The sequence below is a fragment of the Engraulis encrasicolus genome, chromosome 5 (assembly GCF_034702125.1).
Source record: "Engraulis encrasicolus isolate BLACKSEA-1 chromosome 5, IST_EnEncr_1.0, whole genome shotgun sequence".
Lineage (NCBI taxonomy): Eukaryota > Metazoa > Chordata > Actinopteri > Clupeiformes > Engraulidae > Engraulis > Engraulis encrasicolus.
This window is the reverse complement of record NC_085861.1, coordinates 10048605-10054153: the sequence shown is the minus strand read 5'-3', so window position 1 is coordinate 10054153 and position 5549 is coordinate 10048605. Positions and strand designations below refer to the sequence as shown.

Genomic DNA, 5549 nt, shown 5'->3' with positions numbered 1-5549 from the left:
ACACACACACACACGCACACACAATCATTGTTCCTGGATCCAGGTTCAGTTCCCCTAAATGGACAGCCAGTTAAGTGAATCACTCTTTGTCCTGTCGGGACCTGGCATCCGGGAAAGTCATTTAGTATTACCTGATTTCACCGGGGAAACATTTCCTTTTTTATACCTGACTTAAAGGAGAATTCCGGCCAGTTTGGATTCATATCCCATCTTGGGTGGACCCAGGGAAAAGGATGAAAGGGGAAACCGCGAGAAATTTTCATGCGTGCTGCGCAAAGTTGTTCAATTGCGCTGTTTTCGGTTAAACCCTGGCCCGTCGGGCAGGTATTTGACCTGTTTTAAAGCTCCTAGCGTGTATTAAAACCCTTTTGAACGATTTGGCCGTGGTGTGTGGGTCCATACAAGTCGATCTAGTGGTTCACAGTTCCATTAGGTAGCACAGGTACGATACAACAGGAGTTTTCAAAAGTGGCGCACCTACCTCTCTCAGCTTCCGCCTTCCAACTACGTCCGCAAAATGGTTCGCCAAAGTGATACTTCATAGTAATCCATTTTATTTTTGTCCACCAAAGACGAGCCAAAGGAACCTAATTCACACATTTCCATGTCCTGTGTTGTTGTTTTCTCGCAGATTGATTTCTCACTAGCGAAGCGCAGTTTTGTGACGTCACGTTGTCACATGACTCCTGGAAGGAGCGCACATTGAACAACTTTGCGCAGCACGCATGAAAATTTCTCGCGGTTTCCCCTTTCATCCTTTTTCCCTGGGTCCACCCAAGATGGGATATGAATCCAAACTGGCCGGAATTCTCCTTTAAGATCAGGTTGATATGATAAATACTGGTCCTTAGTCACACCAGTCAAACTGTTGCTGATACATTTGGTGTTAAATGCCTTTGTCATGCTTCACCGCCTGTTATCCAGGCGAGGCGCGGCTCGATAGGCATGATATGCTTCATGGTAAGCGTAGAAGGAGGTCTGTCTAAATGCCTACACTGTGTCTTATTGATTTCCCCAACGGGGCTTTGAGACAGGCAGACACAGAGACAGACCAGACCTCCCCTTAGTGAAGTGAAATGATGCATGCCTGCACTGATCATGGCTGAGCCAAGTCTTCCCATTTTATTTGATCTCTCAGCCGCACTATTAGATCTGTCGGGTGGATGCACTCAAAAAAATGGCTCATAAAATTTACTTAAAAAAATCTCAGTAAGAAATCGCACTCACTTTTTTTGATAAAATTTTACATGCCGATAATGCGTACAATTTACTGAAAATGACCTCTCTCTTTTCACCCACCACAATCAGGTAAAAATCACACTTGAGAATCAAGTAAAATTTACTGAAAACGATCAATGTTTTTACTCATCAGAATCAGGTAAAAAATAATTGAATATAATACCTAAATATGAATGATTATTTTCACATTTTAATATCAATATTATTAAATAAATATTAATCAATTGTGTTACATATGAAATCACAAAAACAGGTTCTTAACCATTTTTTTTTATTTTACTATAATTCACCCAAGAATACAAACATTGAAAGGCTGTTTTAAAATGGCAAAATCTTTCACTTCACTTTTTAAAAACTTCACACACTGAAGACTGGTCCTGTTAACTTTCTTAAATATACAAAAAAGAAAAGAAACTTAAGGAAATGTCTACAGCTCCTTTCTGAAAAAGAGAATATCATGGAAAAGTTTCAAATTTACAACTCTATCTAAAAGGTTAAACTTTATAGAATACTGCATAAAAGTCAATAAAAGTCCAACTTTTGCTTAACGCATTGTGTGTGTGTGTGTGTGTGTGTGTGTGTGTGTGTGTGTGTGTGTGTGTGTGTGTGTGTGTGTGTGTGCGCACGCGCGCGCGTTATGCGTGGCTTTTAAGGCATTCAACTTGGACTTCCAACCTGCGATCTTTGTAGAGAGTATGAGTCCATCGAGGTCCAGATTTTTTTCTGAAAGGTCACGAATGTGTAGCGCAGTGTTTTTATGGAATGCTCAATTAAGAATAATCTTTGGGAGCATTACCGCTTCCTTGCAGAAACTCCTTTCCTTCAAGGAGGATGGATGCGCTCTCTGTAGAACCACGTTCAACCAGGATCTTCAGGAGGTGTTGAGTAATGTCACTGCCAGGGTGGCCCTGCATACAAAATACAAGAAATTAAAAAAGATTTGTTTTTCATGGAGTGTGTGTGGTGAATTCATCATTGCTCACAAACTACAGTAGGCCTACTGAAAGACTGCGGAATGACCATCTGCGCATAGCTCATGACACAATTCACCCACTTTTTCCTTAACTCACTTCATTTTGCAAAGGACTTCAGATAAATCATGTTGATTGAGAGACACATGACCAGTCACACACAACAAAGGTTTTAATTAATTTAGTTAAATACCACAAATAGGAGTGAAGGCATCAATGTGACCTTAGAGCATAGAAAATCAGCACGTTTCATTTTGTGTGACTGCATTTTCTTTTGTTTAACTGGGCATATAAACGTATGTAAACTGGGAAATCGTGGAAGACTATGGCTTCATTTAACTTAAGCCTCGCAAAATACCAACAGCCATGATGGAGCTAGAAACATGTAAATGCAAACAGGATTAAAACCACACCTGACAGACTGGAAGCACAGAAAGTAGCTTGTCTCAATTCAGAGAACACCACATGTAAGTACGGTGGACTGTGCCTTTAAAACAGGAGGCAGGGCCGTATGACATATACCCTATTTACCTGTCAATCTTCAAAAAGATCCTCCTCTTCCTCTCCAAGATAGACAATGAGGGCACGGATTACTGTATCCCGGCGGTCATCAATGCTTCCCATCTGTGGACTCAAGAACAAAACATTTCACTATGTCTGTGTTTTTCAAAGCATGGTACCTGTAGCCCTAGGCGTTATTATGTATTTACGTGAGAAGATACGTGTGAAGAAGAAAATGCATGTAATGTTGCCTGGTCAACCGATGCATTGAGTTACACGAGTTACAACGTAGCAAAAGTGCCAACACTCGATATACAGAGAAAAAGAGGCAATGCAGCTGGATAAAATTCTTTATGGGGTAAAAACTAGTAATAAGTAAGTAATGCCTTAAAAACTGTTAAAATGTACTGCCTTGTGTCATTTCATGAAGTACATCAGAAAACTATGTATGTACCATTTATTGATGTATTTCAGACTCAATACAAACTTGGATGTGGGACTGAGCAGCTTGAGAGTACCCCCCCCCCCCCCCCCCCCCCCCCCCACCCCCCCCCCCCCCCCCCCCCACCCCCCCCCCCCCCCCCCCCCCCCCCTCCCCCCCCCCTCCCCCCCCCCCCCCCCCCCCCCCCAAGTTTGCTAGGTGAAGGTCCCACTTCCAATACTTTGGATTGAGTCTGGATTTCACCACAAAGGTAACTGGCCAAAAGCTGCACAAGCACAACAAACCTGAGTCAACTTGTCCAAAAATGGTTTGAACTTAGTGCCCGCTCCTCCTTCAGCCTTCATCAATGTGGTCAGTTTTGGTCCAGTTTCTCCATGAAACGCTGCTCTAGTGGAATTGTTGTTATATGCCGGAGTGCATCCTGAATCTGTATAAAAAAATCCAAATATCACAAACCATTAAGTGACAGCGTGAGTAAGCACTTATTTACCTCCCCCATGTGTCTCTTCTCAATCTCTCTGTTAATTTGTATACCTGCAATGTGTATGTATTGTCAGCAAGATGTCGCAGAAAACATAGGCTACAGAGAGACGCATACACATCATATATTGTGACTGGGTCAGGTGGCCATCTCAGATTGCTATTGGTCTTATGGGAGCTTAATGGGAGCTTAATATGCATTTCCAAAACTATGTACATGGCAGATAAAAGCAGTACAGCATGCCAGTAAAGGGCTTGCTTAGGGTCAAAAGCTTCACCTACCCGCTCTTCGCAGAATGGGGCGGGCCATCTCTCTCTCAAGTCATCTGTAGGTAGCAGGGGCGTAGCACCAAATTTGGGGCCCTAGGAACGACCTCTTCCATGGGCCCCCCTACACACACCCCAACCTACCCAACACCACAACCTCCCCCCCCCGCGCGCGCCTACCTCCTGATATCGTCATCCTTCTTGCCTTCCTCAGAATACCCCTCTATGCTGTCCTCTCCTTCACTTGAATCATCCTCATCTTCAATCATATGACATAGGCTAATAGACATAATAAAAATATAAAATGTCTTAATCTTTCACATAACCAGTTATGAAAAGTAGGCTATCATATTCATAGGGATGACTTTTAATCACTTCATCACTATGGTGTGAGGGGAGACACTGGTAGGCCTACATCTCTCTTCTCAATGCTTTTGGCCTACTATTTCGTGCACTATGGACACATGAGACATTGATGAACTGAACTTTCTTCAATGTGCATCGCTGAACAGAAACACACGCGCTAGCGCACACATTCGTTCACTTGCACTGCCCCGCACCCACGTCACGTTTGCCCGTATCAGTGTTTGGGAGAGCAAGGGACAGAATCAGCTGTGATTTAGCCTAGGCACTGACAGAAGCTGACTTCGAAATTTCGCTTAAAACCTGCTGTAAAGCAGAGTAAAGAACTAAAGTAGGCTGTCGCTGTTTGGATTTGATGTCGTTATTCTCAACCTTTTAAAGTCAGGGCACCCCGAAGTTATATTTATTTCTTTGAAATCATTAGGCCTATTTATTAGGCTACTGCATATAATTTCAGAATTTAATTAGCCAGGAACTATTTCACAGTAGCCTACCTTGTAGTAATTTTCATGAGCACTCAATGCAGATAGGCTACCTGCTCAGCACGGAGGTAGGCTACTCTGCCTGTCTTTTCTATGCAAACCGCTTTGCGCAGATAGAATGGCGTCAGCAGCATTCATAACGCAGACTGGTGCCCCGTCAAAATCTCGTCATTATTTTACCACACTTCAGCTATAACGGGCGTTGTCAGATGGTCAGAGATATGGCCAAGTAACCAGAGCTTTCCTATTTAGAGTGTTGAGACCGCAAAATAAAAGCAGAATGAAAATTCAAGACTGACAGCTGTTCGCACCGCTACCTTGACATTGTGAACTGATGAACATGACGTCGTTATAGCCTAGGCTATTCATATCGTTACGAGGACAGAATCAATCTGCAAATTTGATGACCAGGGCGGGCAGCATTGCACCCGGTTGAGAAACTGCTTTTCTTCAAGACTAGGATATTAGCTAAAATAGGCTCACCTTCTCTCAAGTTCACACCATTTGCACCTGCTACGACAGGGGGCATCTTCACGTCCGTGACATTTTCTGAAATTGAGTGGGATTTATTTTACAAATAGCTTTGCTATCATTTGGATATTTGAACCAACATCGACCCATGGTCTTTTGGGACACTTGAATATATCAAAGACAAATATGGGTTCTATTACAATGATAGCCAACAAAATGAGATTTTTTTCATTTGACTTCGGCTATCACAGAAGGCCACACGGAATGGAAATGGGATAGGCCTAACCAGTTATCCTACTGTGTAGTCTAGGCTGCAATTTTGACATTTGGGCT

At 42.8% G+C, this 5549-nt stretch overlaps 1 long non-coding RNA gene across 1 annotated transcript; it reads right to left on the bottom strand.

Annotated features, from left to right (window-relative positions):
- Positions 1 to 1947: 1947 nt before the first annotated feature.
- LOC134448303 (uncharacterized) lies at positions 1948 to 3560 on the bottom strand. Its single transcript, XR_010034727.1, has 3 exons — positions 3438 to 3560; positions 2742 to 2834; positions 1948 to 2147 (listed from the first exon to the last, which is right to left on the bottom strand). It is a non-coding gene; the product is annotated as an uncharacterized LOC134448303 (long non-coding RNA).
- Positions 3561 to 5549: the final 1989 nt, after the last annotated feature.